At 37.1% G+C, this 14444-nt stretch overlaps 1 protein-coding gene and 1 long non-coding RNA gene across 3 annotated transcripts in view; one reads left to right on the forward strand and one right to left on the reverse strand.

The window, feature by feature from the left end:
• The window catches only part of FIGN (fidgetin, microtubule severing factor), a 117002-nt gene that overhangs the window by 43459 nt on the left and 59099 nt on the right, over positions 1-14444 (forward strand). The window lies entirely within an intron of this gene.
• LOC132521803 (uncharacterized) overlaps positions 1-14444 on the reverse strand; it is a 147688-nt gene that overhangs the window by 14609 nt on the left and 118635 nt on the right. The window lies entirely within an intron of this gene.

A 14444-nucleotide genomic window follows, 5' to 3' on the forward strand; every position in this document is an offset into this window, starting at 1 on the left:
CAAACTTCTTCCCTGCTAAAGGGCACATGCAGTTTCCACAGATAGGCTTTTTTATTGACTCATTCACCAGCCTTTTTATTGAGCACCTGCTATGTGCTAATCAGCACAGTGCTAGGCGCTGGAGAAAGAGAGAATGGGACACACTCTCTGGCCTGCCTTTTCGTGTTTTCATTTTTCTTGCTCTTGGTGATTCTTCCTCAGGATTCAACCCCTTCCTTTTCTTCTGGTCTCCTTGGCCACCCTCACTCCACTGAACATATAGACACAGACGGACAGACAGACACACACACACACACACACACACAGAGTCACACACTGACGCTCCTGATTAGATAAAGGGACTGTGCCAGCTGTGGAATCTGCTTAGAGCTGAGACAAAGTCAGCGGGATTTGCTTTCACTTGGAAACTGGAGGCGTGGTTTCAGCTGGTTTGTGGCCAGTTCGCAGAGCTCTGGTTTACTCTGCCCTGTTGATTTGAGTTGCCTTCGGTTTCCTTAGGTTAAAATGGATCATGGAAGAAGCTGAAGCTTCGGTTAAAGGAAGTACTGAGGGGCTTGGCTGCCTCTTTTCAGAACTGGAGTTCTTTCAGGGACAGGGCTATTGCGTAGACGTTCAGTGGGATGTTGCACATAGATGTCACTTCTTTTACTTTTTCTTCACAGATTCTTAAGTTGTGTTTGTCTTCTTGTCTCCCTCACTCTCTTTGGTACAAAGGTCGTAGGTTTCATTTGATCACATTTTGGTTCTCTGTCACACTAGGCTGGGTCACCTTGCTCCACATAGCTATTTAGAATTTGCTCATTTGTTTTCTTTTTTTCTTTTCTTCTTAACATGTCCACTGTTAAAAGTTAATGGTCTCTCCTTTTATTTCCACAGATTAGATGTCAGAGGACACAACATTAATTGAAGTCTGTCTCCTCTATTACCTTTCAGGAATAGACTTTCAAACCCCTTTTGGAATGATAATCTTCAGTAGAAAGACATGTAGAGTAGATTGGCTTTTTTTTTTTTAACTTCTTTTCCTAATTCGTTCATTGCTTTGCATTTGGGCTGTTTCATTTAACTGAAGAGGTGTTATTAGTCTCCTTGGCATGCGTAAACATAGATTATATTTAAGCATATGAGGTGCTTCTAGCTCCTTAGAAGAAAATACATTGGATATCATATTGCTATGTATTGTTGAGCTTGTTTCTAACACCACACTTAAGAGCACAGCTATAAATAATTTTGCCTTATGTAAGGCACCAACATCTCCTACTGGTACTTCTAATTAATCTTGGATGTGTCTAGAAAGACCAGCCCTATGCCTGCCTTTGCTCCTTATTGAATCAATTCTCATGTGATAATCTTTTTATTTGAACAAGTAACTGACAACATAAAATCCTTCTTTTTAAACACGGTAGAACTAAATGCTAAAAAAATTCAATTTATATCTTTTTAATTCAAAATTTTATTTTTCATAATTTTCTGTAATAATGCAAAACAGAACATTTTATTTTTGTGAAACATAGCCTTGTTTGTTAAGACAGTAATGTTAGAATAGTCTTCCCTAGGTATAACAAAACAAATGCTTAGGATGAATTTGAGTGAATGTTTAAAGTTTTTGAACAAGAGCTCACTTCTGGGTCTTCACTCACTTTGTGGAGACAATCCTTGGAAACAAATGTAAAAGCCTTTGATTTGTCTTTTCCTTGTACAGAACACTGTGTTCTTTATGTAATTGGAAATTCCTCTGGCCCTGGTTGTAGTACATATTTCCTTCTTTCCTTATTTTGCAACTCCCACTCTGTTTTTGTTTGTTTTTAATTGTTCCCAAAAGGGGTTAATTTTCTCCTCAGTTCTTGAAAAGAAAAGAAGAGTTGATTGTCACTAACCTAATTTAGTGTAGGTAAAATGAAGTATTTTGGTAACCAGATGAAATCTGGCTAGATTGAACAACTGCATAACCACTCATTAAAGGCTGCCACTCCCTGACTTACTGGTGTTAAGTTACTCCTGGATTAACTAATGTGCTGTACTATATTCTAGGCATACTAAAGTCACTGTTTAAAATAGGTCACATCATGTAGCAAAGTAAGACAGTGTCCACACTTATAAACCAGGGACAGCAAACTCAGATGCTTCCTAGGACCAGATTGGTTAGAAATGAATGAAGGAGGACAGGATAGCAAGCTCATTCCTTCTTTGTCACCACTGAGCACTGGCAGATTGCTGAGTTGGGAAAATAAAGGTACAGCGTTGCCAGATTTTTTTTTCCTTTCTCTTCTTTGTTTTTCCTTGATATACCAGATATTCTATTTTATGTAGATTTCATCAATTTTTTAAAATTATTAAATTTTACAGACACCGTAGAGTCTGCATTTTGTACATGGACTGTCAGTTTGTGACCTCCAGAAACCCCATCAATTTGAAAGCTAAATTTAGTGTTATATTAAAAACAAAGTGCATAGTATTCCTAATTCTGTGGTCTGTGGTCAATGGTCAGTGGTGCACTTCTTGGAGAAAAAGTTTATTTGTGAGTTCCGTGGTCCTGACTCTAAGCAAAAGACTGAAAGCCAGTTTGGGTTGATAATTCACCCAAGCATGTTGGAAAATGTCAGGAGTTGTTAGTCAATTCCTAATATTGTCTAATGAAATCTTCAGTCTTAGTCTGGACTGAATCCACAGTTTTAAAAATCATAGGTTAGGGTAAGGCCTATTAAGAACTCAAAAGAATTTTAACTTTTGTCACCTATTTCAATAACTTTAAAATTTATAAAATTACATTTTTTGGTATAAATCTATCTTTGTAACACAAACAATATTCTTTTTGTTCTTCCTTCTTTAGAATGTAAAGCAACTAAATACGTACAAAATGATCTTTTATATATTCAAAACTCTTGAACCAGACTTCAACTTTTACTTCACTTTTTTCTGTATTTTTTCCCTAGAAAGAACTGGTATTACTAATAATCATACCAAACACCAAAGAATTACATAACTGCTTTATTATATTTTATATATTATATATATTTATCCAGATTAGATATGCTTTTTAAAAATGGTTCCATTCCAAATCAGGATTAGTTTTTGGTTCTACTCAGGCTCTAGAGCTGTGTTATCCATTTGTTTCTGTTGCTAGAGATTGCTGTTCCATTGTATTTTTTCCTTTTGAAAATGTATAATCTTATCTCAGTCCTTTATTTTCAAATTTATGTCCATGATATAACCTTTTGTTTTGAATTCCAATTCCATTCCTGAGTCAGCCACACCAGCTATCCCCGATGTGATGTCATCTTTGAAATTAAGTATCATGTGTTATTTCTTTATTGAAGGCAGTTAGCTGGAGTGTTTAAGAAATACTGGCCTCATCCTTGGGGAGCACTGCAGTAGGCTTCCTTGACATTGAATCATTGGTAGCTGTTCTTTCATAGGCCCAATTTGCCCATCTGATTTATGTGCTATGTATCTTAACAACTGAGGGGTAGTAACATACTGGAGAAAAAGTGCATGTATTTTAATGTCTGGGCCATCCAAACTGAGGACACCTTAAGCTGCCAGATTAAAATTATTTGTGATTTTGGACTTATTTTATAGAACCAAATACAAGTATTCTAGTCACACTTGTGGTTTAAGAAAGTATTTCCTTCTCATTGGGATTCTCAAATGAAAAATATAACCCTGTAGCATATTATGTGGGTTTGTGACACTCCCGTGGGGCCTTTGGGCTCATAAACCAGCGAATGGATTATATAATGCTGCATAAATGCTGTATTTTTCATCTGATGGACATAATCTTGATCTTATATTTTTATGTTCCCTAACTGCTTTAGAATACGACTTTTGAAGCAATCCATCAAAATGGAAATTGCTTCTAAAACATATAGCAATAAATATTGGTCAAGGCTCTGTGTAATTCAGAGTGACTCAGTACTTGAACAACAGTCGAGTGAAATTCTCTGTTGTCTTTAAAAAAAGGTCGATCATTTCCATTTTATGGTATTGTTTGATCCCTTTCTATATTAGTTAGCCATATATATTCCCTTCTTTTAGTAAAAATTTTTTTCTGATTGAGAGTGAATCAAGCATAAAAACAGGCATAGATAGAATGAAAATCCATAATATTGAGAATTTATATGGTATGGAAATTTAAACTGTATATGAGACCAAGACACATATGTGGGACTCATAAAACCAGATATGAAGGGATGAACATCAAGTTGAGTTTGATGAACAAAACTAGAGCTTTGTCTCTGCCATGTTACGTTTGAAAGGCTAAGATTTCTTTCTAGCATCTCATAATCTCACTGTTGTTATCACTCATTTGATAGGCTGCTTGCTTTCTCTGCTTCTCTCTTCACCAATAATTGTTAGACTTACTTGTCCTTTTCTGAAAACATGAACAAGAATTTCCTAATATTTGCTATCCTGTTTGGTCGAATATAAGAAGATTCTAGAGCTGTTAGCTCTGGCTGTAGGTTCTCCTTCCTCTCAACCCACTTTATCTTATGCTGGCTGAACAGTCAGTGAATGCTACCTTCACCATGTCTACCTCTTTGTCAGAAGCCTTCTGAAGCTCCCAGCTTTCACTGCACTAAGTCTGAATTCCCCCTTACTTCTAAGGCTACAATAACATTGTCTCACCTTCCATTCTAAACAGGGTTTTTATTAATTTATTTATTTTATTATTTATTTTAAATTTTATTTTACTAAGCAGGGTTTTTAAAAATAACCTTCTCCTAGACATATTATGCACACATTTCTCCATTTTTACCTTTGTTCATGCGTTCCAAATCCTCATCATTCTCTATAGCCAGTATCAAGGGTCTTCTTATGTATAACTGTTACTAAGCTCTGACCTCTTTCAATTCTAATATTTTTTTTTACCACTTTATCTATAACATTCAATTTAGTTCTCAGTTATATTTTTGTTTGTTATTTTACAACCTGAATGCCAGACCTAGGACCATGTCTTTTATTACCAAGTTCCCACATGTTATGCACACAGTGGTACCATTGGACACTTCATTGGTGATTGATCTCCTGGCTCTTTCACATGAAGTGTCTTTTATAAGCAGGTGTGGGCATAAAGACATGGGCTTTTAGAATGCTTCACTTCAGTGAGAGTGAATGCTATCAAATATATAAATATTCTCTCTCTAAAGTGGAGGTGTATGCTCAAGTATTTTCTGACACATTTCATTAATGAAGACTGATATATGAGAGAAATCCTTAGGGATTTCTTGAACATTTATTTTGTAACATATAATAGGTACATTATGCAGTTTTCACTAAGTGGGTTAATACCTGACTTTCTAAACCATTTGTGTACTAACTCCTAAACTTACCCATCTGGGATCATGTCTCTTCGTGGTCTTTTGGTTAGGCATGTTGGTCTTCCTGACAGAAGATTTGCAAGGACTCCCTAGCCTTGATTTAACTCTACATGTTACTATTCACTTTTTATTTCTACTTTGAAAACAGGACTACTGCTAAACACAGATCATGAAAAACTAGTTATCATGTAATAGAATAAAGACTTAATATACTGCTAAATATTAAGTTTGCATTGTTAGTCTCAGTGCAAAACATCTTGTTCCCTAGGTAGACAGGTACTTAATCAAATGGTAAGTGGAAAAAAGTGTAAGCTAATTGCTTTTGTGACTAGATTCTCTATTCTTGACTCTCTTTCTCAAAGAGTAGTGCTTTGATGTGAAGTCAGTTGACCACTCTCAGTTACCTCATTTTGGAGTGAAGTCTAGCACTCTGAAAAGGAAAAGATAAATTATTCTTTGGGGAGCAATACAGTTTACTAAGCTGTGTATGAGGCTGTGGGGGTGTCAGGTGACCTGACTGTGTACAAATTGTTGTGAAAGTCAAGTGTCAATTGACAGTGTGTTCTGCTCTCTAAACCAGCGCTTAAAGACTAGTGGTTTGGCTTGCAGCTACCATTCCTACACAACTGGTCTAACAGAAGACGGTTTTTGTTTGTCTGGCTAGCTAAGCCTGACACTAGTTTAAAATGTCTAGATACTGCCCCTTCAATATTATATCTAGAGAATCTAGGGTGGGCTTCAAGGGCAGGGAAGAGGGGTTAGGGAACCTCTGACATAGTTTCATCATTCTGAATATACCACTCTCTTTCTTTTCTCTTCTAAACTTTCCAAATGCTTCACAGAATCATGACTTAAATCTTATCTATCATTTTGGTAATATCATTATTCTTAACCAAAAGAGCTCTCTGGGAGCATCTAGCTCTGTGTGTGTGTGTGACACAATGTCACACACATCATGATATGAAATTTGTAACTGTTAAGTAATGACTGATGATTTTAAATTATAATAAAATTTCCAAACCTTATTCAACAAATACAAATCCATATTCTGCCTCTCAAAACACATTTGTCCTTCCTGCTTAGGAAGTACTTTATGTCCCATGCCACCTTCTTCCTTCTTCTGATTATCTTTAGTGTTGGCAACACTTATCCCTTAAAAAAAAAAAATATATATATATATATATATATACACACACACATATATATATATGATTTGGCAAAATAGCTACAAGTCACTTGGAGCCAACCCTAGTAAATGAAGATGAGAACGGATCAAATGAAATGGATAATATTTGGATTTGGGGCTTCCCTGGTGGCGCAGTGATTGAGAGTCCACCTGCCGATGCTGGGGACACGGGTTCGTGCCCGGTCTGGGAAGGTCCCACATGCCGCGGAGTGGCTGGGCCCGTGAGCCATGGCCGCTGAGCCTGCGCGTCGGGAGCCTGTGCTCCGGCAATGGGAGAGGCCACAGCAGTGAGAGGCCCGCGTACCGCGAAAAAAAGAAAATCGGCTTTAAAAGAGTTGTAACTATAAAATAAGCCTGATTTTCTTGTATAGTTCAAAACTAGAAATATATGTGTAATGTTGTAGTGTATATAAGGCAGTATCACCCACATTTCTCACTGCTTTTCAGTTCCAACCTCCGCTTTACATGCCAACGAAACTTCAGGTGTGTTGTATTGCTCATCAAAGTACCACTTTTAGAAGATTGTACTTGAAGGGTTTTTTAATAGCTCTACAAAGACTGCTCTGCCATGCCACAGAAAAGCTTTTCCCTGTGTTAAGTGTACATTTAATCAACATTATGGCAATTATAGCTCTTCTAGAAGTCCTTCACCCTCTGTTTTGTGGCAGGAACTTTGTCTAGGATAAAACTGCCATGAGTAGAGGTAATTTGAAATTCATCCTTCTTCTATTTATGTCAGGATAAGTTAGGAGGGGGGCATGGATACCCCCCTCTTTTTTTTCTTGGTAATTGAGGGAATTAGACTTGAAATCTATTCTGAACTTCAAAGATAAATTGTTAGAATCTCCACCACTTAAAAATGTTGTGACACTATTTCTCAGTCATTGCTTTTGCACTGTTTTAATAATCTCGTTGGACATACCAATTGAGAAGCTGTTATGAGGCTTACTGCCAAATTGAAGTCCAAACTCGATGACTCTCTCAAAATAATTTTGTGTCCTTGATAAATATTTTACATGTGATTTTTTTCTATAAAACTGCTTAAAGAAGAAATATTGTTGTCTTTATATGTTTTCATCATGCTCTTCACTTGGTAGTTTATACTGTGTCTTTAACGCAGTTCTGCAAACCCACTGCGGCAGAGTGATGTTCTCCTTCAATAGTTTCAGTGAATACCCAGACTGTCAGGGAGCATACCCTGGTTTGGCTTCCCAGTTATCTGTTCAGTAGCACTGTATTTCATGTCTTAGGAAAAACTATTTGAAGAGCTCAGATATACAAATTACTCTTTCACCTACTTCAGATAATGATACTGTTGGATCATTAGTATTGACGCAGAAGAAATGCAGGCTCAGCCTTCCTATTGATCAGTCTTGATGGCTGTGAAAGCTAACACCACTTTCATCTGAAATCATAGGTCCCTACCGAGGAAGGTAGTAGTTGCTCTGAACTCTACATGGATCATGTCTCTTTCGAACTCATGGTTTAAGTCCTGGAGTGCCTATATGCCAAACCTGGATTTTATCTAGAGGATGTTGTCAAAGAAAGTAAATGATCTTGAAAAACTTCTGCTGTTTTAAATTTTTAATGAAACTGGGAAAACTTGGCTTGGCAATAGGAAGAAATACTTCAGGGAAGATATGGTAATAGTTTTTCCTTATTTGAAGAGTTGTTTGCCATATAGAAACTAGTAGACAGGTTCTGCATGCATCAGAAGAGGGTGGAACAAAGAGTATAAATTAACTTGGAAAATGATATTACTGATTCTGAACTAAAAGACTAACAAATCTGTTAAAACAGAATATAGCAATGAGAGAGTCAATTCCCATACCTGGTTAAGAACATGAAAGTGTGTTAGGTGCTTTGGGGATAGGAAATATGACTCTTCGACTCTTACGGGGACCCAACCCTCAAGAAGCTTATAGTACAATAATGCAAATAAGCATATTTGTAACTATAACAAGTAGAAAATAATGTTTTTATTAGATTGTACTGATAAAGTCCTGTGGGACATAGATAAAGTCCTCATCACTTTTGAGTAGATGAACCATCATTCTCTCCCTCTTAGTGCCTATATCAGCGGTGTGCACCTGGTAACTGGACTGTTTGCTTGAGAAAAGCTATAGAGGACCGATCTAGGAAAGGAAAGACATGAGATTTAATGGGTTAAATTCTGCCACTGGGACTCGGGCATGTTAGTAACTTCTGGGCCTCCATTTCCTCATCTAGAAAAAGAAAACTATAGTATCTCTCATGACTTAATAATAGAACTATTGTTAGGACCCATCTGGATAATGTTTGTAGAAGGGTTTTTTAAAAACTCAAAAAGGCTATGCAAATATTAGGGATTGCTATGACATAAAATTTCATTTATCTTGCCTTACTATGTTTAGGCAAAGTAAATGCTGAACTGTTTTGACTTTTAGTAATACCCTTATAGAGACTAAATAGTATTTCAAGATAAGAATGCCTGAATAATATGCTGTTTATAGGTCTCTGCATTCTGTTTGTGTGTGTGTGTGTGTGTGTGTGTGCATGTGCGTGTACATGTATGTTAAGGAAAGAATTTTTGGATAGCCATCATTATGATCTTGTAACAACCACCTGTTGCAAAGGAAAACTCTTGAAGTGATAGCATTTACACACATACTAACAGAGCCACTCACATTTCTTGTTAGTGGAAATATTTTTCATTGATTTTTAACATTGGAGAAACACAGACTGGTGTCCTTGGAAATACCATAGAGATGTGTTGACAGGATAATATAGGAAAAAAAGTGCTATTACATATAACTCTGTAGTTGTATGGTTAGTATTTAACATTAGACAAAGACAATGGAAAAAAGTCAACTTTAATAAAAAATAATTAGCTGGACCATAAAAATAGCAGTAGATAGTTCATTAAAGCATATTCTCCAGGCCTTCCATAACTCCCTGTCCTTCTAATTCAGTGGTTCTCAACCTTGGTTGAGTAGTAGAATTACCTGGGGAGCTTTAGAATCCCCAATGCCCAGACTGCACCCCTAACCAATTAATTCAGAATCTCTAGGGGTGAGAACCAGTTATCAGTACTTTTTAAAGCTCCCCAGGCAATTCCAGTGTGCACCAAGTTTGAGACCCACGTCCCCATATCTGTCCGTAGTACCATATTGGATTTATAAACTGGAATGCTATTTTTGACTCTTTCTTTGTCTCCTTCATCCTTATTTAATCTTACCAAGTTCTGCAGATTCTCCCTTAGCTGTATTGGTTTGACCCTTACCATCCTCAGTAATGCTAGCCTAGCCAAGGCCTTTATAGCTTAATATCTACTTTTCTTCATCCAGTCCCTCCTAAATGGCATTACCAGACACTTTCAAACAAGTCTTTCAAACAGTTTTCACTTAAGGCCCTATACTGCTTTAGCATCCTGAAATCCAGGATCCTTTCTAACCAAACTTTATTTAAACAATGAATTCTCTGATTGCTTATATTTCCTATTGCAACACTTTACAATTGGGAGGGAATTGAAGGATTAGGAAGATGAGTTATAAAACTATTTTCCCTTATAATCCTGGGATTCTGCAGAGGAGCCTTGGGGCAGGCACTGTGGAGGGAGAAGGAGAGGGAGATGCTGAACAGGAGGCATATCTGTGTTCACTTTTGCCCCAACCCCAGCTCTTAATGCAACTAGAGCAGGTCCATTCTGGTTCCTTAACATATTTGAGTTAGGCTTAAGATTTCATTAGAACCAAAAAGAGGTTCACTGCTAAAGGAAAAAAACAAAAACAACATTGAAAACCGTGAAGGCTGATCCTCTCATTTCACATGACAGGAAACTAAGGCTCAGAGAGGTAAAGTGACTCAACCAAAGTCATATAGCTGAAATCTACCCTTTGTTCTGACTAGCGTGATCTCTCCACTCTCTCTGAAAAATAAGAAGACACGTTGTCATATTAGCTCTTGACACAGGGCCTTATATGTACAGGTGTTTGGCAAATACTTGTTGATTGAACACTTGAATGAATGCTATTTTGCACTTCTCTGTTTCTGTTCATGCTGTTACCATAAGCACACCTTTTTTTTTTTAATCTCCCTTTCACATGTAAAAGCAATCCTTCAAGGCGTATCTCCTCCTACTTCTGCCTCAAAGTCTTTCCCTACACCCATGATTTGTAAAAGTAACTTATAAGGCTATATTTTAGCCTTTTCTTTAATACTGTCTTGTTCTCTAATTATTTTCTGGCTGTGTCTCCTCTTCTTCGTAACAAGAAGGTACCTATGTACCTTGAAGTACAGATCTTTGCCACATATGCTGTTCTGTCTCCTCCAGCATAGTCAAAGCTTAATACATACTTGTTGGGTTGAATTGCTGGATTGTCCTGAAGCTATACCCTAGTTTTTATGCCCCTACTAATAGTAATTAAAACCCACTAGAATCAAATATCCCAAAATATGAAGTTTGAATTTTTACTCAGTATCAGAAATGCCCTTTTTCTTAAGGAATAGAACAAATGGAATTTTTATATCCACAAAATGCCTTTCCCATTAAATTAAACTCACATTCTTTTCATTTTGACCTCTCTCTCTTGTGTTTTGGGTTTTTTGTTTGGTTTTTTTTTTTTTTTTTTAGCAAAAGATTGCAACAGGAAAAGAAAGTAGATTAAATAATTTGTTGTCTGCCAGAATATTTTTCCTGAGGTCTCTAAGTACTCACAGTCTTGGTCGCTTAGCAGACTAGCCCTTAAAAGCAAGGTCAAACTGTAGCTTTATGGGAAAAAAATTGGGAAATGTCCAATCCAGTGTAAGCCAACTCACAGTTGCCTTCCTTGTTCAAAGCCACATTGGCTGGATCAGCTGGAATTTTCTTTTGAAGAAAAGAGTGTTCCTGGATTGGTTTCAGGCCCTTTTCTTCACAGGAGTCATTCTAGCATTCTCCACAGAGTTCTTTATAAGCCAGTAAGAAAAGTGATTCTATCATTTTCCCTGTAAAAGTATTCAAATGTATGATGTGTCCCTTACAAATTTACTTTGATGACCTTCCCACTAAATGTCCATCTTCTTCCTTAGAACACTGCAGTGTATCCAGGAACATTCCATGACAAGCAGCTCAAGCATTTAGAATTCTTGGTATTATTTGCTTTAATATAGTATTCTTTCATTCATTCACTGACATTCATGCACTAGTTTATTCAGTAACTAGTTATTGACCCCCTCAGAGAAGCAACAAAATACTTAAGAAAATGGACTTGCATGTGAGCTCTTGAACTTAATTGATATTTGAGCATAGGCACATTGCTCACCTTCTCCAGATCTCAATTTTATAATCTGTAAAGTGATCATAATAACAGCACTATTGCATCAGGTGATCGTGAGGAATACATAATTCCTATGAGTACCTTAGCATAGTGCCTGGCACCAGGTATGTATTCAAATATTGTGTTATTCTTATGGCACATAAAAGTTCTCTACTAGGCAGCCTGCTAAGGATACCAGAACCAATAAGGCATGTTTCTTGCTGCTAGGGAGCTCAAAATCTAGTGGGGGAGACATCTCGGTAGGTATAGTTTTACTATATAAAATAACAAGTACCATAATTGAGGTATATGCAATGGACTGTGGGAGCCAAAAGAGGGTACCTCTTAATCTGGGGAGGGGGTAGTTGGAGAAAGCACAGAGAGGTGACGGTTTAATCTGAATCTGAAGAACACGTAGGCAGTTGCTAAGTGACAAGGTATAAGGTGAAATGAGAATGTGTAGCACGGAAGCCCGTGCAAAGGCATGGAAGCATGAGAGCAAATGACGTAACCTCAGAAGAGCAAGTCTGTTCCATGCTTGCAGTGTGCGGGATGATGGGAGATGAGATTGGGCTTGTGGTGGTGTCAGCCTGTTCCCTTGACTATTCTTCCAGACTTGTTACCTGTTGCTAAGGAGAACTGAAACCACCCCAGGATGGGAGTCCAGAGGTAGTTGGCTGCAGTGAGGAAGTGAGGCCTTGTACTTGGTGTGTGGTGCCATTACCACAACTACAAGATGTAGATTAGCAAAAACCTCAAAAGAGGGTGGAGAGACTGGGCAGAGGGACAAAAGGAGTCAGACAGCATGTGGAAGGAGACTCTTGTACCTTGATTTTGGACACGTACTACACATTTCAATAGGTACACTCACTACTGCCTTATTTTTATGCCTATAGAGTCCATACTTGGTCTCAAAAGTCAGACCATTTTAGAAGAGTGCTCTTGGCACTTTAGGAACTAATTCCCTTTGGGGAAACTTGCTTTCAATGAAACAAAGAGGCCATGTAGTATAATGGAATCATTCTACACTTTAGACTTAGGATACCTAGGACCTGGAATTGATTCTTCTGCTGACAAACGTTCCTAAGTACTGGGCCTCAGATTTCTCTTGTGTCAAATGAATGGCATATACCAGACAATGTAGAAGTTGATTTCAGTTCTAAAGCTCTGTCATTCAAAGTTTCTAAAATATAAGTTGTTTTTTAAAAATGGCACGTTGGAACTTTTAGTGAATGTAGAAACTGAGACAGATAATACAGGACAAATACTACCTTTTTGATAAGGACAAGTTCTGAGAAACTGAAGCAAAGAGGCATTTTAAGAGGGGTGGGGAAATAGCCTTAAATTATGTGCAGTAAAAGCAAGGAACCAAGGAAAATTGAGCCTTTAAACCACCTTGCTTCTCATATACACACACCCAGTAAGTAACAAGGAAATGTTGGTTTAAAAAGATAAAACAAAACTATTATAAGAGGGTAGAAAGTTAGACTATTATCAGGAAGGGAGTAGGTTAGACTAAAGCTGGTATATTTTAAAAAGTGGGATCCACAAGTTAGCTCAAACAGTATACATTCTAAGATGCTTTTATAGCTCCCAGTCTTTATCCAAGAGCCAGTAACCCATTTTGTAAATTATACGGAGATCACAGGGTAGGTGACACTGTATGTGAGAATTTGAAAGCCATTCCTCCCTCCTTCCATTAAAATATATTCTCTTTGTCATGTATATGCCGTGAGATACTGTGTTTGTAAATATACAAAGTTTTATGAAAGCTCAGTGTTTAACTTCAATGTATAAGAATATACTAACACAGTTATTGAATTGTTATTTGCAGTGGTATAGAATAACACAGATCACTAAGTAACCTAGACTAGTTTTTGAAGAACAAATTATTCCAGACAAATTCAATTTCCTTTCATGGTAAAAATGACAGGCCATGTATTATATGTAGGGGTAGATGGTGAGTTGGGATAAAATAGTGTGGTATCTTCAATCTCAGATGATGTCATCAATGAACTGGACATAAAATTTTTTATTGTTGGGTTGATTTTTACCCACTAGGGAGTAGCCAGCATCCTTGTGTAGTTAGCCATGATTTACTTACATTTAGGAAAGTATACCAAGGACATCTTCCACGGTCCATGGTGACTGGGGTTATTCGTAAAGATCTCTGTCAAGGTATGCTCACCAGGCTTTTGGGTGAAGTACTCTCTCTTTGATCTTGAAATTATTTTTAGACTTATTTTCTCAGCTATTGGCACTCAGTCATAAATTTGCCCCACCACAGTGATTCTAATTAATCATCAGTTAACATGAAAGTGTGAAAAGCTCTCACAGCCTAGAGGAGCTTAAGAAGACATGAAAACTAAAAGCAATACGGTATTCTGAATGTGATTCTGGGACAGAAAAGGAACATTGGGTAAAAAATAAAGAAACCGGAATAAAATATGTACTTTAGCTGATTATATTGTATCAATATTGGTTCACTGGTTGTGACAAGTCTACCATACTAAACTAATGTAAGATACTAACAATATAAGAAACTAGGTGTGGGGTATACAGGAACTCTGTACTATGTTTGCAACTTTTCTCTAAATCTAAAATATTCTAAAAAAGTCAGCCGATTCTCCCTCCCGCTGAAACCTTATTCAGTACATGTTGCACCTT

This window comes from Lagenorhynchus albirostris, chromosome 6 (assembly GCF_949774975.1).
Source record: "Lagenorhynchus albirostris chromosome 6, mLagAlb1.1, whole genome shotgun sequence".
NCBI lineage: Eukaryota > Metazoa > Chordata > Mammalia > Artiodactyla > Delphinidae > Lagenorhynchus > Lagenorhynchus albirostris.